This window comes from Muscardinus avellanarius (assembly GCF_963383645.1).
Source record: "Muscardinus avellanarius genome assembly, chromosome: 4".
NCBI classification, from domain to species: Eukaryota; Metazoa; Chordata; class Mammalia; order Rodentia; family Gliridae; genus Muscardinus; species Muscardinus avellanarius.
Window position 1 is genome coordinate 57361245 of NC_137789.1, and position 22873 is coordinate 57384117.

Genomic DNA, 22873 nt, shown 5'->3' on the forward strand with positions numbered 1-22873 from the left:
TTCTCCAGGGTGGTTCTTGCATTCAGCTGTATAACTATTTCTTGGAGTTTTCAGCAGGTATTGGTATTGCAGGGAGCAAACTAAAAAAGAAGCTTAATAGATATATTTTTAAATCTAGATCTTGCCCCCCACTCCAAATAAAAGTCAGCTGCAGAAGCTTGAAATTACATTTCTAACAAATGTTAAAAAATCAGCAATTGGAATACCCCCCCCCCCCCAGTAGATGAGAGCTTAGATTCCTTTCCTAGCCCACCCTAGAAGTACCAGCTCTGGGAGTGAGAAATTTTCAGCAAATAGTCGTTGGGGATGATCGTTTTTGACAGCTGGTTGTTGGAATTCGGACTATGACCACACTCATTACCATGGTCTGCTGAAAAGCCTGCATTGTATAGCTACAGGATATCGCTGGGTTTGAATTAAGTCACATGGTGTCAGTGACACTGGATAACAAGAGTAGTGACTCCTTAACATTTTTGTCCAGACCTACCGAAAATGTGCCTTGTCGTATGAATAATGATTGTGCAATTGGTAATAGCAAAATTAACAATTATTTATGCTCTGTGACCAAAGCAAACTCAATGTAGAGGGAAAAAACCAACTCTGAAAACAGAAGTATCTAGGATGAGAGTTTATGGTATCAAAAACATTTTCACATCGCCCAAATTTTTCTTTTAAATTTTTTCAAATTTACGACAAATTGCCACATTCGCAACTTTTACAGCACATCGCTTTGCTCACAGCTTTCACAAATTTATATGTTGAATATGTTGAGGCATGATTTTATCTTTTCTGCTTTGCAGACGTCTTGACATGTCTTGACACGGCATCTGAAGAGATTTTTAATGGAATATAACAAATAATTTATTGCATATATAAGAATGTCACCATCCTATATATATTAACACATTCATTTATTCAACAAATATGTATCGGGTGCCTACTGTGTGCCGAATGCCATTCTAAAACACAGAAGGGAAGGTCTTCCCAATGCTTGCATCTAGTGAGAGGTGTCATGGCAACAATCCAATATACAATTAAGTGAGTGAGTAAGCTACAGCCAGGTGTGATAGTGCACACCTGAATCCTAGTACCGGGGAGCCTGAGATGGGAGGATTGCAGATTCTAGAATAGTCTCGGCAACATAGCAAGACTCTGCAACCTAGGAAGACCCTATTTGTTTCAAAACAAACAAAAGGTCTGATCACAAAACTTGGAGGCAGAATGACGCTGGGTTCAATTCCTAGTACCATAAAATAGTAAAATGATAGGTCAGCATAGTGTTAGAGATTGTGATGCATGCTGCACATGGGAAATAATGGTATCTTAGAGTCTAGGAGGAAAGAGCTACAATGGGGAGGGTCTTTCTTAGGAGAGAACTTTTTTTTTTTTTAATCCCAAGGGCATTCTACCTCTGAGCTACACCCCCAGCCCTTTTTTAAAATTCTTTATGTTGAAATAGGGTCTCAATGAGTTGCAAAGGACCTCAGTAAGTCGCTGAGGCTGTCCACGAACCATAATCCTCCTGTTTCAGCCTCCCAAATGCTGGGATTACAAGAGTGCACCACCACACCTGGTCCTAGGAGAGGACATTTGATCGGAGACACTCCATATGGGAAGGTCTTTCAAGGCACAGGGAATAGCAATTGCAAATTTATAAGTGGGAAGGAGAAAAAGATGATGATGATTGGATCTTGGTAGAAATGTGATATGTCACTGAGGCAGGTCTGGGCCAGCAACATAAAGAAGGGCTGTGTGTTTATGTGTGTGTGTGACTTTTTATTTGTGCATTATAGAAGGTGTGCCTTTTTAAGGGATAGTGTAAAGTCTTTGCAAAGTCTTAAGTAGTGATGGCACACTAGGTGGTCTGTATTTTTTAAACAATTGTGCTGTGTGAGTGCAGAACAGCAGTGGAAGCTGGAGGTCAGTTAGGTGGCTGTAGCTGCTGCAGTCCATGGCGAGAGGAGGGCTGTCTCAAATTAGGACAGAGATAGAAGAGAGGATGGGACCCTTTCGGGTCCACTGTAGAGCTCAAGCTGCCGGGACACATTGATGGAATGGGTGATGGGGTGAAGGAAAGAGGAATCCAGGGTGATATAAAAATCACTTAGATGTGCCATTTGCTAAGATTAGGAAAACCTGGAAAGCAAAAATCAAAGTTATCTCTTTTTTCACAGCATATTTGGTTTCTCCCCGAGGACCTGTCCTTCTGGACGTGTCAATATGTGTTGGATGTAGTACATGTGAGCTAAGGACTCCATGTGGACATTGTGTCAGGCCAGGGGCTGCAGGCTAGCAGGGAGGTCAGGACTGGGCAGGGGAAGTTGGGGTCATTCACATGTGAACATCATTAAAAGGTCAACAGGGGAGAGGCTTTGGGTCTAGAAGAAGAATTTCACAAAGATGGGGAAGAAACAGCAAACAAGTAAGTAGAAAAACGTAAATCCAGTATGCCAAAAGTGGAAAGTAATGAATGTTGTTGAATAATACTGAGATATTCAAGAAGAAGAAAAAAGACTTGTTCATTTGGTTGAGATAATAACCTTAGCGTTGTCCTTGACAAAAGGAATTTGTGACATGACCAGAGTGAGCTGGCAAGTCAAGGCGAAGGGGCACAAATGGAAAACGCTTGTGACGAGTTTTGTTCACTTAGAAACAGAGAGATGGGGGAATAGCTGGAGGTCCTCTGGTCTAGTTTTGTTTTTGTAAACCTGGGAATCAGTAGACTCCAGTATAGTGATTAGAGCATGATGGAAATTATCTGGAAGGGGACAAGTATTAGTTTAAAGTCTTTGCCTTAAAAGCGTCCTCACAGTTTCTATGAGCTGGGAGTCTGGTCTCGGCTTCGCTGCACCTACTGCAACAAGTCTCACAAAGCCGCCATCAAGGGGTTGGGTGGGTTGGTTCTCATCTAGAGGCTTGGCCAGGGAATAATTCACTTTTGAGATTACTCAGGTTGTGAGCAGACTTAATTCCCCTGCAGCTGTAGGACAGAGGCTCCCGGCTTCTTGCTGGCTATTACCCGAAGGCTGCCCTCGGCCCCAGAGCCTCTCTCCTCCACACTACCCTCACCTCCATAGCTTTTTGTCCTGTGGGCTTTCACAGCATGGCCTCTTCCTTGTGCCAGCAAGGAGAATCTCAGTGCCTTTCTGCTAGCAAGACGGAGTCTTCCACGATGCGGTATTATTATAAGAGAAGACTTTATCATCTTTGCCATATTCTATTGGCTAGGAGTGAGTCATGGGTTCGGGTTCTATGTACACTGAGGAGAGGGGTTACATAAGAGCTTGAATACCTGCAGGTGAAGATCTTTGGGGGTCGCCTAAGGGAGGAGCCAAGGCTGTAGAGAGAAGAGGGGCAACTATAGAAGGAAGGTCCTTAGGGCCCACAGGGGACAGACCTGGAAGTTAAGCAGAGAGTTGGCCTTTGGACCCTTCTTCCATGGAACCAGCAAGAAAGTGAAGAGCAGTCCAAAGGAGGGCATTTTTTTTTTTATATCGGATGATGATCAGATAAAGTAGTATTTGGCTGATGGCTTCTATTTTCCCCTTGTGGGAGAAAGGAAGGGAAATGGGTATGAGGGAGATTTGAAGTAATGAACTAGTGTGTGGGAAAGTAGAGAAGCAAATGTACAAGGGAGATGAAATAGGGTTGCCGGACAGTATGACCCATGAGAGGTTTGTGATTCTGCATTTATGGTGCGAGCAGTCTGTCTTGGGGTGTGGTTATCCCAACCTCCTCCTGTTGCCTCATGCATAGTATAGTAATAATCATTAAATAATCCTGGTTAATATTTATTGAGTGCTTACAGTGGGCAGTAAAACTGAAGTAATCTTATTTAAATGTCATTATATATCCATGGATGACTTATCCATCCAACATTATTGTTATCAGCTTCCTTTTATAGAAGGGATAAGCAGATTGCTTAAAGATGCACAGCTGTGGCCAGGCGTGGTGGCACACGCTTGTAATCCCAGCATTTGGGAGGCTGAGACCTGAGGATCACAGTTCACAGCCAGCCTCAGCTACTTAGTGAGGCCCCTTGCAACTCAGTGAGACCCGGTTTCAAAATAAAGAATTAAAAATAGGGCTGGGGGTAAAGCTCAGAGGTAGAATGCCCGTGGGTTCTGTCTCCAGTACCAGAAAAAGCAAAGAAAAAGCACAGCTGTTAGGTGGCAGAGCAGGGGTTTGAACCCTGGGCAATTAACTCCAGAGTGAGCACTCTCAGGCATGAGATTGGGCAGCTGTGGGGCCTCTTAATATGAGTAGACTATGGAGAGAAGGAGAGGGACTTACTGCTGAGAGAGTCATCAAGGATATGGCTTCGGCGATGGACTGTGGGATGTAAGAATAGTGAGGACAGGGGTGGGCAAGGGATGATGACGTCCTGAGTGAGGGAACTGGGGAAAACAACAAAGGGTAAACCAATAAAATCATTCCAACATGGAAATAAAATTCATGTCAGTTGAGCTCCAAAGTCATATGAAAACATGACTATTTGCAGAATACTTCCGAGATAGGAACCATAGTAAATACTTTGTGTGCAGGAGGATTTTAGGAGAACTTATGATTTGAGGATCGATATGGCCCCCATTCTCCAGCTGAGCATCCTGACTTAGAGGTGAAATATCACCCTTCAGGACTGCCCCCCCAGCCCTATTTTTTTATTCTTTATTTTGAAACAGAGTCTCACTAAGTTGTGTGTGTGTGTGTGTGTGTGTGTGTGTGTGTGTGTGTGTGTGTGTGTGTGGAGTTCTCTAAGTAGCTGAGGCTTCCCACAAACCTGCAATCCTCCTGTTTCAGCTTCCCAAGTACTGGGATTATAAGCGTGCATCACCACACTCAGCTGGTAGCTTGAGATTTTAATTACAAAACTGGAGCTTTTCTCCCTGTTCTTGGGGTTTATGTGCTGGTTTACTTCCCATTGTTGAGGAAGTGGAGGATGCTACTAAGTATCTGAGATGTATTGGTTAATTATGATAGTGGATACTAAGTTAGGCCTTAAATGAAACAAGAGAAGAAACGTTGTGTTACATGCTTTTCAATTTCTGAACAAAGGGAGCCTATATAATTCTGATTTAGTGAGGCTTCTGCTGTACCCAGGCCCTCCTCCCTACACCCTCCCACACCTCTTGGACATTGTATAAGAAATTCTAAGTAGCACAGTAAACAACATCTTCAACCGAAGTTTAATTAAAAAAAAAAATACAAGGACACTGTCAACTGGAGGAAGGATTTACTAATAAATTGCTACTTAGTGAAGGTGGAACAGTAGGGGGCTAAGAAAACAAGGCTGCTCACTGTGCTTTTTGAACTGGTAACAGTTCCTGCATCAGAACCCACTAGTCTAGAGCCAATTGATAATTTACTGGTATCATGAAGTTAGGAAAAACCTGGGCATGGAAGACTGCCAAAAGTTCTATCAAAATTTCATCTATTGTCCTGGGGATGTGGCTCAGTATGTGTGAAACCCTGGGTTTAACCCCTAGCACTGCAGGGAAAAAAAATCCATTTACTGAAAAATTGGGGGAAAAGGTTTTCAAATGAGATAATATATGCCAAAGGTCCCACTTTCAGTGTTCAATAAATACTGCTTCATGTATGCCAGGTCTTCAGGGATGGTTAACACATCTGTTAGGTTATCTCTTGAATATCATATGACTTTAAGGAGCCTTTGGCAGGGACTGTGCAACAAACACTGCATTCCAATTTGCTAACAAGTTTGTGTCTTGCAAATGGTCTGTGCTGGCTCCTGCAAAAGGCATATGCATGAGAAACCAGACAAAGTTGTCATTCACATTATTGTAGACTGCCTGAGTAGGAAGGGAAAGAGATGGTGTAATCCAACACCCTCATTTGGCCAGGGAAAGTGTGGAGACTCTGCAGGGGGAAATGTGTTGTCCAACAGGGCTGCTAGCAAGTTAGGTGGGGCCAGGATTAGTGCCCGTCTGCTAACCCCAAGTTATTACCCTCCTTACTGGTTTACTTTCTTGTGCCCAGAAATGATCTGTAATTTATTTCCCGAGAGTTGTAGATAAAAAGATCACACATTTTTGAAGTGTTCTAGTGCTCACTGCTTATTGGCTTCTAATTTTGGAATGTTTGTTCTTCATAAAGTACCTCAGGTAGAGGCACCTTACGTGCATCTCTGGCATGATACATGGGACTCTTTGTGAATCCTACCTGGGCCTGTTCTTCTCCCTGTGAGGCTGCCAGGGAGCATGTGTACTAGACTGGTAACAACACTTGGAGCCACACACCTGTAATTGCTGCTGTAGTACACAAGTAAGCTTGTATAGAAGACATCATTAATAGTCAGCTGTTGGTAGGGTCTCTTCTCTATCAACATTTTGCTACCAAACACAAACATTAACAATAGGAAGAGAACGAACAAGAAGACAAGCTCCATCCTGAATCTACTTACCACCCCTTGCCTCTTAGGAGCCAGAGAGAGAGCCATAGCCCTGTATGCACTTGACTTCTTAAAATAGAGGAAACTTTATTCATTAGCAAATCCATCTCAGATTAATGTGTTCTTCTATATCAGGAGGGGCTTGAGGGGGAAGGAAAGAGGGACCTTTTCACCCTTACTTTAGGATGCACATCAGGATTTCTAATCTGTATGAATTATACATGCAGTCTCATTCTAGTGACTTGATGTAATGTTCGCAAAACTCAAAGGGACTTGACCTTATTAATTTCCCCATGCAACCTCACCTTTGGGTAGATGTGTGGTTTCCTATTAGACTTCCTGAAATATTTGAAAATCCTTGAAAATTCTCATAACTAACCACTGGCTTGGCCAAATCTATGTTGTTGAAATGCAGATGATTTCCTTTGAGATTGCTGTCCGTGCTCATATTCATTCCCTGGGTTAGATGTTTATCAAGAGCTACTTTTTACAAGCGACTTTTTCTGATACACATAGGAAACAGCAATGAATCAAGGCATACATCCATTTCCCAGGAGTGAGTAGTCTAGCATTGCTGCCAAATTGTCTATAGAAACATTTGAAGCCCCTTCCACTTGATCTCTAATAATACCATGATGAAGTCTTCCCAGAGAACTTACTGGACTACCACAATTTGGGATGTAATTTTGAAATGTACCTTACAGCCATCGTAGCCAAATAACCTATATGAAGAAAATTATATGTTTGGCTAGGTTGTTTCTGAACAGCCAACCGGTGAACAGATGAGTTCTAGTCTCTGAATTTGGCCAAATAACCTTATTGTGTGTTCCTGCTTACTGGATTAAATGAAACAGAATATCACTCTGAAATATGTGGAAGTGGAGTTAGCATGATTAAATTCTTACACTTCATTGAAGATATTATTTTGGAAAACACAAAATTTATATGTAGGAGAAGCAGGCTTGATTCTACAGTTTTGAAGGAGAGTCTGTATTTTGGGGTTGAGAATTTTGCAGAAACATACTGGAGGGTTCATTCAGTTGCAGGACACGATGGAGTGTTGAGGGCAAAAGTTTGTCTGTGTGTGCACCTGAGGTTACCAGGGGCTCACTTGCTTTCCTAATGTTCCTGCATAATGGAAGTTAAAATGAAAGTCAAACCCCCTTGATTCAAAATACTTGGGTGGCTAGTCAGAATAAGTGAATGTCAAAAATGCTCCGGCATTTTACAGTAAATCCAGTTTTCTAAAAGGCTGTGTCCTGAAATGTCACTTGATAAAACCTGTAGTCAGGATAATCATAGTCTGTGTAACATTGGCCTTGAGCTTATTAGTAAGATGCGAGTCCAAGCAGGTGACGCTGTCAGGTACCCCCACCTCGCCGTTACTTCTTGAGTGATGCAGCCCAGGTTCTGTGTTTAAATTCTGACTTTTTTTTTTTTTTTGCCTCCTGTGTGTTATCAAGTTATTTGCTGTCTCTGTGCTTTGTTGTTATTGTTTCCAAAATTGGGATAGTAGTATTCCATCATTGGCAGTTATACTCAATATGGCCCCCAAATCTCCCCAAATCTGACAAAGACATCAATTTATCTCCTTTATGGTTTTGGAAAAGATTCATTTGTAAAATTTTGTTTAAGAATTTCAAATCCTTTGGACTTCAAACTTTTTATAATATTCTTTGGTGGTCGTGAGCGCTTCCCTGTCTCCCCAGCTGTTTCAGAGGGCTGCTTCCTGAAGTGTCTGCGTTCATCTGAATTCCGTGATGCCACACTGTAATGTGCAGTGTGCTTTAACCCCTCTCCCCTGAGGACACTGTGAGTCATTTATCTACTTGTGCAAAGAGGACAGAGCTGTTCTACCACTTATGTTCATCAGTCTGTTCAGGGGTATCCCTTTTGTATTGGAGAAAACCTGGCCAGCACCCAAGGTTTAAACTGAGTTTGTGCTGCTGCCGAAGACTACTGTGGACGTAACATGCCGTCACCTTCCACCTCTCACTGCCTGTAGTCGGGGGTCTCCGGCTCTTTGTCCTCCCACCAACTCTGCTGGGATGTCTCATGCTTGGACTTTGGTGAAAGAGGCATTCTTTGTTCTTTGGGCAGGGAATAAGTTCCCCAAGGTGTCCCACTAAATTTTTGTACCTACTTCTACTAATAGAAAGATGTCCAGAGGGCGAGAAAGAACTCTGGGACTGATCGACTTTGGGAAATTTCCAGTTAAAAAGAGATATTTTTTCCCTCGAGTTATGAAATATCTCAAATGTAGAAAAAATTGGAAAAGTAATACCCATATACCTATAGAAAAATTACTGTATATGATAAGGGTGCATGTGTGTATGTGTGGATATTGGGGATTGAGCCCAGGGATTGAACTCTGTCTCTGAGCTACATACCCAGCTCTTTTTAATTTCAAAACAGAGCCTCATTAAGTTTCAGAGGGCCTCAGCTAGGGCTGACCATGAACCTATGATCCTCCTGATCAGCTTCTCAAGGACTGTGCTACCAGGCCTGACTCATGTTGCGTTTCTAAGAGAGTGAATATAGGTTATGGCATTTACATATTTATTTAGTTAGCAGTTCTGGGGATGGAACGATGGAACCTAGGGGCATTCTACCTCCAAGCTATACCCTCAGCCCTATTTTTTTTTTTTTAACAGGGTCTTACTAAATAGCTGAGGCTGTCTGCCAACCGAGATCCTCCTATCTCAGCCTCCCAAATGCTGGGATTATAAGTGTGCACCACCACACCTGGTGTGGCATTTACATATTTATTAACTACAGAGGTCTTTCCTTCCCAACTCAGAAAAAAAAATGCTTGGGAAACACTTTGGGTTTATATTTTTTTAATGGAAAAGGTATGCAAAAGTGTGTCACAGCTTGAGATAAAGAACTAAAATTGCATTTTTAAAGATGTAGCCACCAAGCACAGTGGTCGTGCCTGTTACCCCAGATACAGGGTGGTTGAGGTAGAAGGATCACTTAAGCCCAGGACTTTTGAGGCCAGCCTGGGCAACATAGACCCTGTCTCAAACTATTCTCGAGTAAATTTTACAAGTGTAGAAAAGGGTTAAAGTGTTGTTAGAGGGTTGTACAAGCTCTGAAGTTATTTTTTCTTCCTAAAGCTGATAGCTTTTCCAGTATTGAGTTTCTAAAAGAAGGACTATTTCTTACAATATATTTTCACTTGTATAGCTGTGAACACCATTCTAATGTGTGAAGTTGAAAAGCTCATAGTGAACACTGCTTTTCTTGACAAACTGGACACAGAGCTAGGTCTGGTGGTCGAGAGAGGAAGTGGGAGAAGTGTGATCATAACAGAATTACAGAGCCCAGGGAGCAGAAATCACAAGGTGTTTATACCCAGGAAAGCTTGTTAAACTGTTTTTCACGTTCTAAAAGAAAAATGATTGAAACACCAGCACTGTCCAAATGAAAGAAGACTGAAATTTACTAGGATGATAGAACTGACACAATTTTTTGTCAACACTTCAGTTCTTACAAAATTAAGGGGTTAAACACTTGTAAAAACATCATCTACCATGTGTAATGACTGCATTGGGCTCCGCATTCATTTTTGTATTCCCCAACATTTAATGCATTATAATTTTACAGAAGGTCCTCATAGATCACTTCATTGGACCAGATGATAATCTTTCAGAGGTTGATGTCATCATCCTCATTTTATAGATGCAGAAAATAAGGCTCAGAAAAAACTGGGGTAGTTTCTGTGGAAAAAATATATATGTGCAGCAATTTTACATCAAATGACACAGATATTTGTCAAACACTTCAGAAAACAGTTGGGACCAACAGATTTTAAAAATAATTGGAATTGGTACCTAAGCAACAATAGAATTTTAAGGAGAGAGACTTTATTTTGGAGTAAATTATAAATTAAAACAATGTATAATAGAGCTTTCAGAGGTTTTCATAAATGCTTTCATGTAGCTTGTACATGCTTTGCCATTCAGTCGCAAGTGCTTGATGAAAATTAGATTCTGTGAATGTCTACTAATTTGAGTTGGAATCCAGAGTTTAAAGAAGATTTTTTCATGCAAGTTTTTCAAAATGTTTTCAATTATCAGTTTCATATTATTGCCAACTCCAAACCTTCTCACGAGATATTAGAAAAATAATGAAAATAATAGAATAAGAATCTTAGAACCTACAAACATGAATATATGAAGAGTGCCAGTTTGAAAGTCTTATTTCATCAGATATTGAAAAAAAATCTCCAGAAAAGGGGAAAAATGGACACCTAAGCCTGTGGCTTCTTGGAGTGGGAAAGAGGTGGCTGCTGGTGAGGGAGGGGCCACTTACAGGTTTGAATTGGCCCAAGGCAGGGTTTATGAAGAGAGAAAAGGGGCTTATATTTGCATTTCTTGTTACTCAAGTGCTTGGTGGGTTTAAGAGGTCCCGAAAACGTGCTTTTAGCCATCTGTTGGGTGGCAGCAATACTTTTAGCTCTTTATTCTTATTGTAAGAGATTTCTTTTCAAATAGGCCTTTTCATTCCCTATATTGATTCTTTGTTACTTGACTTGTTACAATCTAGCACAGAGGCTATTTGGAAAAATTATTCTTACTTTAGAGTAGAAATAATAAAGTTTTTTGTTTGTGAACTATGCCTATCATTTTGTGTTAATATGGAGATGTCTCAAAGATCTTGGTTTAGTTCAGTGATGAATTGATGGTTTAATTATTACTATTATTATTTGCTATTTTATATAGTTGCATGGCTATTTATTTAATAGGTATTCACTTAGCTCCTACTCTTTGTGAGCTTGTATGACATGGAAGAGAACCAGTCTTAGGGAGGAGGATTTGAGAATAATACACAGATTTGGTTCTTATAAAGAAAAAAAAATTCTAGCCGGGCGTGGTGGCGCACGCTTGTAATCCCCGCGCTTGGGAGGCAGAACAGGAGGATCATGCAGGTTCAAAGCCAGCCTCACTGGCTTAAGAGACCCTGTTTCCAAATAAAAAAGTATAAAAATAGGTCTGGGAGTGTAGCCTGGAGGTAGAAGGGTTTCAAGCAACCCCAGTACCACACACACACACACACACACACACACACACACACACAATCTAGCTACATGGTGGTGCATGCTTATAATCCCCAGTACTTGGGAGGCTGAGACCAGAGGAACTTAAGTTTGTAGCAAGCCTAGCAACTTAGTGAGGCACTCTGTAACTTTGTGAGACCCTGTTTCAAATAAAAATAAAATAGGGCTGAAGGTATAGACTCAGCCTGGGCTCCATCCCTAGTAAGACACACACATTCACACACACACACACACACACACACACACACACACACACACACCTAGCAGTACAAATGTTCTACATGAATGTAAGAAGAAATCAACTTCAGAGGGATACATACTGGAAATGTGGGCGAGTTCTTAATTTATTCAGGATTTTATGAAGTCTTAAGATTTAGAATAGCTCCAGAGGTTAAATATGTATGTCTCTTATTGTCTTGACTAAGAGTGTCACGTGGTATATCCAAGGGCAAGTTGTGTTGTATTAATTCAATAGTGAAGGTTGAATGAGGAGGGAAATGAAGTTTTAAATGCAAGACTAGGGTAAAGCCACAGATAGGATCAAATAGAGTGGAGTATGGGTTTGGTATAGTAGTATAGAGTTGAAATTAGGGATGGTGAATATGTAGTGATATTCTAGTAACAAATGTAGAGTTTCTAGTAAAGTCATATGAGGTGGACTTAACACAAGACACAAGAGAAGATAGGGGAAAAAAGAAAAAAAATCAATGGAAAAAAGAGTAGGTGCATTCAAGAGAGGAACTGTGGGCTCAAGGGTGTGGGGAGAGGGCAAAAAACCAAAAGTCAAACAGGCATACATACTCACACAAGCAGAAAAAGAACAACCAAAACAACACCAACAACAAACTAACGCAACTCAACAAATACATAAATGCTTAGTAGTCTGGGCCTCTGCAGTCTCTCTCTGTGTAGACACCGAGTACCACTGGCACTTTCCTGTATGTAAATGTATAATTTGTATATTGTTAGTGGTTTTAGCATCTGGGCAAAGCATCATCCAGGTTAGAGCTATCCAAGGCAGAAAAGAAGCCATAATAGGCCAGAATGGCATGGGAGTGAACCCTAAAGGCAGCAGGTCTGCAGCTGTTACCTCAACACCCCGTTTCCTCCCATCACAGTCCATTTCTTAGGACAGTTCCTGGAACTAGGCTATGATAGAGACAAGACAAGGGGAAAAGCCCTGGTGTGCCCCTGATGGATTTCCTTCTTCACATAGCCTTTTGAGAATATCATTTTGGTCTTATGTTTTACATTTTCAGTTTAGCATAGAAAACATATCCCTCTTCAAAAGGAAAACAAGTACTATGTGGTGACACTGATATCCCCAAGTTACTTGAGAGGCTGAGACAAGAGGATTGCTTGAGCTTAGGAGTTTAAGACCAGCCTGGGTAATGTAGTGGGACCCTGTCTCTGAAAAGAGAAAAAAAAAAAAAAAAAGGAAAAAGAAAAGCAAAGAAGGCCAGGTGTGGTAGTGTATACATGTAATCAAAGATACTCCAGAGGCTATGGAAGTTAGAGGTCAACCTGGACAACTTAATAAGACCCTATCTCATAAAAGGGCTTGGGGGTATAGTTCAGTGGTAGAATACCCCTAGGTTCAATCTGCAGGACCACAAGAAAAATAAAAAGAAAAAGGTATATAGCTTACATATACAGGCTACTTTCTTTCCCTAGAACTTTAAATCTGTTATCAGAGACAGAGACTTTATAATGTTAAGAGAATTAATTTACTAAGACATAAAAATCCAAAACAAAATATACACAGAAAACCAGTCTCAAAATACATAAAATAAAAGCCCCTAGAAATAGTAGAGGACAAATCTATACTTATAGTTGGATGTTTGGTAGCCAAAAAAATATCAAGAGTATACAATAGTTGAACAATACTGTTAACCAACTTATCAAGTTAACACTTATGGAACACTACACCAAAAAGTTTTTAAAGAAACATTCTTTTAATTGTACATTGAGTATTTGCAGGGTACATAAAATTATAAAGAAGAGGAATAAACTGTCTTATTAAATTTGAAAGGATTTAAATCATGCCAAGTATATTCTTTGATCACAATGAAATTAAGTTAGAAATCAGTAGGAAAAAATTAACTGGGAAATTCTCTAATATTTGAAAGTCAATATTTTCTTAACTCATTAGATGGAGAAGAAATCACAAGGATGATTATAAAATAGTTTTAACCCATAACTGAAAATGCATCATATCAAAGTTTGTAGAAGTTAAATTAGTGCTCAGAGGGAAATGTGTACCTTTAAATCAGTTATCTGATCTTCTGTCCAAAGAAGCTAGATACTGAAGCAGAAAGAAATAAAAATAATAGTGGGAAGTCAGTGAAATAAAAAAAACTAGATAACAGAAAACATATGAAACCAAAAGCTGATTCTTTTAGAAGATCAATAAAATTGACAAATTCCTAGCTATACTGATTTCAGAAAGAGAAACCACAAATTGCCAATATAAAGAAATACATTCTAGAGATGTAACGAACTTTAAATGTATAATTAGGATATATTGCTTTTTGTTAGTGAAGGACTTTATGCCAGTCAATTTGACAAGTTGGATGAAATGGGCAGAATCCTTGAACAAACAATGTAATAGAACTGACCACAAGAAGTAACAGGCCATCTAAATAACCCACCATCTGTTAAAGAAATGGAATTGATAATTAAGTATCCTTGCACGTGAACTGGTGGCTCCAATGGCGAAATCTATCAAGTACAGTCTGTCACTGCATAATGATCCCTCAGTCAACATGGACCGCTTATACAGTGGTGACCTGTAAGTGTATACTGCCTAGGGACGTTGTAGCTGTCTTAGTTTATGTAAGTACATTCTAGATGTTTGTACAACTACAAAAATTGTCTAATGGTGTATTTTTTATAACATATTACCATTGTTAAGCTAGGCGCAACCATACTTAAGGAAGAAGAAAATACCAATCTTACAAAAAAACTTATCGAAAAGAATAAGATGATAGCCTTCTAGGAAATCATATGAGACTAAAATACCCTTGACACTAAAATGACATTATAGTAGGTAACATTATAAATTTTCATGTGCATAGACAAAAATACAATAATAGCAAATCAAATCTAACTATATGTACATTAATATACCAAAGTTTGTTTTTACTCTTTTAGGAATGTAAGGTTGGTTAAATACTAAAATTAAGTTGATATAATTCACTGTATTAATACTTTGAAAAAGGAAAACTATATGATTATCTTAATAGGTATGGAAAAAGCATTTTTTTTCTGTGTGGTACTGGTGTTCCTGGAAACCTTTCTACCTCTAGGCTACACTCCCAGACCTATTTTATATTTTTATTTGGAAACAGAGTCTCTTAAGCCAGTGCGGCTGGCTTCAAACCTGCGCGATCCTCCTGTCTGAGCCTCCCAAGCACGGGGATTACAAGCGTGCACCACCACACCCAGCTAGAAAAAGTATTTGACAAAGTTTTAGTACTCATTCCTGACTTTAGAAATTGGCAAATCACAAATAGAATGGAAATTTCTTAAACTGATATATTAAATACAAAAAAATCTGTTACCGCATTCTTAATAGAAAAAAGTGATTTTTCTACCAATTTCAAGAATAAGACAAGGTTGTCTGTTTTCACTCTCTTATTCATCATTGTTCTGGATGTTTCAGCCAACATGATAGATCAAGAAAAGCAAAAGACAAAGATTAGAAAAAAAATTCTGTTTGTAGATGGCATGACCTATATGCAGAGAAAATCTTAAGAAATCAATAAAGTGAGATTTATAAAATACTATTTTCAATAGGTTCAAAAACCGGATACTTGGGGGATAAAGTTAATAGATAATATACCAAAAAATATGTATGAATTCTATGAAACATTGGAGAATAAAGAAGGCCTAAAATAAATGGATATGCCATGTTTATTTAGAATTTTTAATGTAGATTAGACTGTCAGGACTCCATAAAATGGCTTCTAGCTTTGACAGTCCCAATCAAAATCTCAGAATTTTTTGTTCAAATTGACATGCTAATCTAAAATGTATATGGAATGCAAAGTAACCATTATAGTTGAAATAGTTCTTTAAAATAACAAAACCTGATGCAGGCGTGGTTGCACACTCCCATAAACCTGGATACTCAGGAGGCTGAAGCAGGAGGATTGCAAGTTTGAAGACAGGCTGAGCAACATTTCAAGACACTATTTTTTAAAAAAGAGATTTTGAGGACTTATTCTATGTGATATCAAGACTTACTGTAAAGTGGTAGCGATCCAATCAGTGTGCAACTAATGGTATAAGATGAACAGGTGGATTTACATAACAGACAAGAGAGCCCCGGAATAGACCCACATAGAAATGACTCACCAAAGAAATTCAGTGAAGTCTTTTCAACTCAGATCCTGGAAAGTCCATCTATATGGAGGGAAATAAACGGCCTCACTAACCTGTACCTTGCACATATACTTCAATTATTTTAAAATGAATTATAAAATATAGAAGCTAACTTTTAAGGCTTTCGTAAAAGTAGAATATCTTTGCAACCTCAGTGTAAGAGTTTTTAAGCAAGCACCAAATAACATTAACTATTAAAAAGCTGGCATATTAGCCAGGCATGATGGTGCATGCTCATAATCCCAGCATTTGGGAGGCTGAGATAGGAGGATTGCAGTTCAAGGATAGCCTCAGCTACTACTTAGTGAGGGTCTTTGCAACTCAGTGAGACCCTGTTTCAAAATAAAGAACTAAAACCAGGGCTGGGGGGTATAGCTTGGAGGTAGAATGCCCCTGAGTTCCATCCCCAGTACTTGCAAAAAAAAAATTGGCATATTATATATTATCAAAGTTAAAAACTTGGTCAAGCCAGGCATGGTGACATTCATCTATAATCCCAGTACTTGTGAGGTTGAGACAGAAAGATCTCAGGTTCAAGAAAAACCTCAGCAATTTAGTGAGACTGTCAGAAACCTATTGGAACCCTGTTTCATGATTAAAAAACAAAATAGAGCTGGGGGATATTGCTCGAAGCTAGAATGTTCCTGGATTCAATCCCCAGAAGCACAAAGGAAAAAAAAAAGGTGCTCAAAAGATAATATGAAGAAAACAGATTAAATAATATTACGTTAAGTAAATGAATAGACTTACTTTCCTCCATTACCACTTTTATTGGGGTTGTCAAAACATTGCATCTCTTTAGTGCTTTTTATGTACTATTCATAAGTTTTGGTTTTCCTGGAAAATCAATTTAGTGGGAGAAATATTCAGACAAATAAGCAACTACAATATGCAATGGCAACTGTAAGAACAGTGAAAGTCTAGGACACACACTGTAGTTTTTGTTTTATAAATGTGAAAACCTGGCATTGGTTAATAATTGGCCAACTTGTAAAGCCGGTTTCTACTCATATTTTCTGATTTGCTTTTTTTTTGTTTCTGTTTTTTGTTTCTGCGCGCGCGCGCACACACACACACACACACACACATTTATCATGACTTTAGTTGACTATGAAGAGAAATGGAATTGTAGCTATTTACAGAAATCCCATGTTGATGTGTCTGTCTTGCAATCTCTGTTTGAAAGTTAGTTTTTAAAACAGCGATACCAGTGTCAAAGCCAGGCAAGTCTCTCTAATTATATTTTCCTCAGAGCACAGCCCAGTGACTTGGGAGCCTTGCTCAGGCAGTTCTTCCCATCTTTGCTAAGTATTTTTAGTGTCTTTTTAAGTTGGTAAAGTTGACAGCAAGGCATTAGGGAATCGAAGCAGAGGAAAACTTAGGACTTGGAGCATATATATCACTAGGGAGAGAAGCTTTATTTTTTAAGGTAAACATGTAATGGGAAATGAATGCTTTTGTATTTCTTTTTACTTTTTGATTCTGACAGCAAAACATTGATTATGCCTTGTGTTTTTATAGTGCTCTGCACCCTTTAGCCTCATTCACATGCAGTATCTCAGTAGTTCTTATTGATCCTTACAGGCATTATTTCAAGTTAATCATTGAGACAACCATGGCCAGAGAGGTTAAAGGACTAGTTCAAGATGGCTTAAGAGATGGCTTTTTTCCTTTTATCCCCTCTGCCCCATGTATTTGTGGATTTTCCACATCATATTATCTTCTCTTATGCATTTTTTTTGTTGTTGTCCTGGGGATCAAATCCTAGGCAAGCAGTCTGCCACTGGGATATATCCCCAGTTCTTGATATCTTTTGTTAAGACTCCTTTCTTAGTTATCTATTTACCCATGTCAAACTGGTGACGCTCATTTTGTTTCCCATTGAATTCCAGGCCATCATCATTGTTACTGCCCCCAAATACCTCACCCATTGTTTCTCATTTTCTCCATCATCATTATGGTACCAGTAACCAATAAAAACAGTAGTAGAGAACCAGGGGGTTGATCAATGTCTAAATGAACAGAAAATGAAAAACTAAGCCTTTGTCAGTATAAGTAATCTTAGGGTTTTTCTCTGTTGCCTTTTTCTTTCCTGTATTTTATCTCTAACCAAGTTCTATTTAATTTTTCTGCCATGCTTTTTCTTCCCCAGGAATCACTCTCTTGATTCCCATAGTTTCCTCATGGCTTCCTTTTTCCCTCCATTCTCTCCTCATTTATGCCTGTTTTCCACGGAACTACTAAAATAATCTTAGGTTTTATGTAACTTTTTCTTATTGTAGAAATGATAGTTGTAGAACATTTTTTTTTTTTTTTTTTTTTTTGCGGTACGAGGGATGGAACCCAGGGGCATTCTACTTCCAAGCAACACCCCCAGCCCTATTTTTTATTCTTTATTTTGAAACAGGGTCTCACTGAGTTGCAAAGTGCCTCACTAAGCTGAGGCTGGCTTCGAACCTGCGTAATCTTCCAGTCTCAGCCTCCCAAATGCTGGGATTACAAGCATGTGCCACCATGCCTGGCTTAGTTCTAGAACATTTTAAAGACCCAGTAAGAAAAAATAAAGAACTAATAATCATCTGGAGTTTTGCTCATCTTTCACAGATACTTGGTGTGTACGTCCTTTTAGACTATAAGAGCGACGCCCATTACAGGGAGATCGTTTATATGACAAACTCTCTTGGTGACTTACCTTAAAACAAAAAAAGAAAGCTAACAGCACTTGAGCAGCCAAAACAAATGTCAAAATATACAGGTCACAAACTTGCTTAATTCAAAATAGAAAGCATTTTTTTTTATACTAGGATATGCAAAATGCCAGGCTGGACACCAGAGGCTCAAAGATCGAAATTACTTCTTTTTAAGAGTTCTCAATCCATCAAGAAACATAAACCTATTGCCCTTTTCACTCTTACTTAGCACTCAACCCCAGCATGTATGGTTTTGTGTTTTCTTGACCCATAAATAAAAGTTTGGAATTAGTAGGAAAAAGGTACACCCTTTCACTAGCAATGTCTAAGAGCAGAAAGAAATGTCAGTGGAGGAAGTAAAGTGTATATTAAGATTATACAAGTATGCATATAAAATAAGTTATATCATTGTTAGTTCATTTACTGTGGTAATCTGAGGGCATATCTCATATTACAATTTAGAAACATTTCCACAGTAACAACCTTGTACCATCAAGACGAGTTCATTATGTTCAACAATGAGGTAAGGAAGCAACTAATACATCAGTAAATTCACAACAAACACTATTAAGTATGTTGGCCAACATGGGTGGAAACTGCTTTTTACTATCAACTGATGTAACAAATATGCACTAGTGTACATGAGATTACTACACTGTTACTTCTTTCTTTTCTTTTTTTTTTTTTTTTTTTTTTGGTGGTACTGGGGATGGAACCCAGGGGCCTTCTACCTCCAGGCTACACTCCTAGACCTATTTTATATATATATATTTTTTTAATTAGTTTATTTTTTAAATTGGTGCATTGTAGTCATATATCAATCACATTGGAGTACAAGACTTGAGAGGATATACAAGCACACATCATCCAATTAGCCCTCCTCCAGCCCCCGTCCCATTCCCTCCCCCTCCCTCCATCCCACACTTCTTTGGTGATTTACTTTGATACATTTGTTTATGTACCTCCTGCATTTTAAAGAGGCTCCGTCCTCCAGTATTACATACCCTCTGATTGGTCACATTAGTTGCTTCACTATAGGGCCCTTTCTATAGCTCAACCTCTTCCTGTTGCCCTTTTCCTCCTAGTTATTGCTGATTAAGAGAAGCGTCTGATTTATATTTTCTGCGATATTTCTCTGTGCATGCTGCGTTGCAAGTACCAATCCCACTCTTGATGGTCCCAGTAGTGGCCTGGCTACTCAGTGGATTGAACCAGACCTCGCTGGCTCATGCAGCGGCCTTGCCTAATGGGAGGACCCAGTTCTGGTCTCACTGGCCCCTGAACCGGTCAAACCCCTAAGCTGGCTTTGGTCCCGACCTTGGAGGCCGCAGGAGTGAACTTGCCTCACGCCAGGCTCCGATGCTGGCCATTGGCCCCTGCACCGGTCTAACCCCTTGGCAGGATTCCAATCCCGGCCTCGGAGGCCCCAACACTGGTAATGCCTCACGGCAGGCTCCGATGCCGGCCTCACTGGCCCCAGCACCGGCCTAACCCCTTGACAGGCTTTTATCCTGGCCTCAGAGGCCCCAGTACCGGCCTTGCCTCGCGGCAGGCTCCGATGCCGGCCTCGCTGGCCCCAGCACCGGCCTAACCCCTCGGCAGGCTCTTGTCCTGGCCTCGAAGGCCCCAGTACCGGCCTTGCCTCACGGCAGGCTCCGATGCTGGCCTCGCTGGCCCCAGCACCGGCCTAACCCCTCGGCATGCTCCGATCCCGGCCTCGGAGGCCCCAGCACTGGTCATGCCTCACGGCAGGCTCCGCTGCCGGCCTCGTTGGCCCCAGCACCGGCCTAACCTCTCGGCAAGCTCTTATCCTGGCCTCGGAGGCCCCAGTACCGGCCTTGCCTCACGGTAGGCTCCGATGCCGGCCTCGCTGGCCCCAGCACCGGCCTAACCCCTCGGCAGGCTCTTAACCTGGCCTCGAGGCCCCAGTACCGGCCTTGCCTCAAGGCAGGCTCCGATGCCGGCCTCGCTGGCCCCAGCACCAGCCTAACCCCTCGGCAGGCTCTTATCCTGGCCTAGAGGCCCCAGTACCGACCTTGTCTCAAGGCAGGCTCCGATGCCGGCCTCACTGGCCCCAGCACTGGCCTAACCCCTCGGCAGGCTCTTATCCTGGCCTCGGAGGTCCCAGTACCGGCCTTGCCTCACGGCAGGCTCCGATGCCGGCCTCGCTGGCCCCAGTACCGGCCTTGCCTCACGGCAGGCTCCGATGCCGGCCTCGCTGGCCCCAGTACCGGCCTTGCCTCATGGCAGGCTCCGATGCCGGCCTCGCTGGCCCCAGCACCGGCCTAACCCCTCGGCATGCTCCGATCCCGGCCTCAGAGGCCCCAGCACTGGTCATGCCTCACGGCAGGCTCCGCTGCCGGCCTCGTTGGCCCCAGCACCGGCCTAAACCCTCGGCAAGCTCTTATCCTGGCCTCGGAGGCCCCAGTACCGGCCTTGCCTCACGGCAGGCTCCGATGCCGGCCTCGCTGGCTCCAGCAGCGGCCTAACCCCTCGGCAGGCTCCGATCCCGGACTCGGAGGCCCCAGCACTGGTCATGCCTCAAGGCAGGCTCCGATGCCGGCCTCGCTGGCCCCAGCACCGGCCTAGCCCCTTGGCAGGCTCTTATCCTGGCCTCGGAGGCCCCAGTACCGGCCTTGCCTCACGGCAGGCTCCGATGCCGGCCTCGCTGGCCCCAGCACCGGCCTAACCCCTCGACATGCTCCGATCCCGGCCTCGGAGGCCCCAGCACTGGTCATGCCTCACGGCAGGCTCCGCTGCCGGCCTCGCTGGCCCCAGCACCGGCCTAACCCCTCGGCAAGCTCTTAACCTGGCCTCGAGGCCCCAGTACCGGCCTTGCCTCAAGGCAGGCTCCGATGCCGGCCTCGCTGGCCCCAGCACCGGCCTAACCCCTCAGCAGGCTCTTATCCTGGCCTCAGAGGCCCCAGTACCGGCCTTGCCTCACGGCAGGCTCCGATGCCGGCCTCACTGGCCCCAGCAGCGGCCTAACCCCTCGGCAGGCTCCGATCCCGGCCTCAGAGGCCCCAGTACCGGCCTTGCCTCAAGGCAGGCTCCGATGCCGGCCTTGTTGGCCCCAGCACCGGCCTAACCCCTCGGCAGGCTCTTGTCCTGGCCTCGGAGGCCCCAGTACCGGCCTTGCCTCACGGCAGGCTCCGATGCTGGCCTCGCTGGCCCCAGCAGCGGCCTAACCCCTCGGCAGGCTCCGATCCCGGCCTCGGAGGCCCCAGCACTGGTCATGCCTCAAGGCAGGCTCCGATGCCGGCCTCGCTGGCCCCAGCACCGGCCTAACCCCTTGGCAGGCTCTTATCCTGGCCTCGGAGGCCCCAGTACTGGCCTTGCCTCGCGGTAGGCTCCGATACCGGCCTCGCTGGCCCCAGCACCGGCCTAACCCCTCGGCAGGCTCTTAACCTGGCCTCGAGGCCCCAGTACCGGCCTTGCCTCAAGGCAGGCTCCGATGCCGGCCTCGCTGGCCCCAGCACCGGCCTAACCCCTCAGCAGGCTCTTATCCTGGCCTCAGAGGCCCCAGTACCGGCCTTGCCTCACGGCAGGCTCCGATGCCGGCCTCACTGGCCCCAGCAGCGGCCTAACCCCTCGGCAGGCTCCGATCCCGGCCTCAGAGGCCCCAGTACCGGCCTTGCCTCAAGGCAGGCTCCGATGCCGGCCTCGTTGGCCCCAGCACCGGCCTAACCTCTCGGCAGGCTCTTGTCCTGGCCTCGGAGGCCCCAGTACCGGCCTTGCCTCACGGCAGGCTCCGATGCCGGCCTCGCTGGCCCCAGCAGCGGCCTAACCCCTCGGCAGGCTCCGATCCCGGCCTCGGAGGCCCCAGCACTGGTCATGCCTCACGGCAGGCTCCGCTGCCGGCCTCGTTGGCCCCAGCACCGGCCTAAACCCTCGGCAAGCTCTTATCCTGGCCTCGGAGGCCCCAGTACCGACCTTGCCTCACGGCAGGCTCCGATGCCGGCCTCGCTGGCCCCAGCAGCGGCCTAACCCCTCGGCAGGCTCATCCCAGCCTCGGAGGCCCCAGCACTGGTCATGCCTCAAGGCAGGCTCCGATGCCAGCCTCGCTGGCCCCAGCACCGGCCTAACCCCTCAGCAGGCTCTTATCCTGGCCTCAGAGGCCCCAGTACCGGCCTTGCCTCACGGCAGGCTCCGATGCCGGCCTCACTGGCCCCAGCAGCGGCCTAACCCCTCGGCAGGCTCCGATCCCGGCCTCAGAGGCCCCAGTACCGGCCTTGCCTCAAGGCAGGCTCCGATGCCGGCCTCGCTGGCCCCAGCAGCGGCCTAACCCCTCGGCAGGCTCCGATCCCGGCCTCGGAGGCCCCAGCA

General features: G+C 43.4%; 1 protein-coding gene across 1 annotated transcript in view; it reads left to right on the plus strand.

The window, feature by feature from the left end:
• The window catches only part of ZNF704 (zinc finger protein 704), a gene marked incomplete at both ends in the record, with an annotated part of 227770 nt that overhangs the window by 1142 nt on the left and 203755 nt on the right, over positions 1-22873 (plus strand). The window lies entirely within an intron of this gene.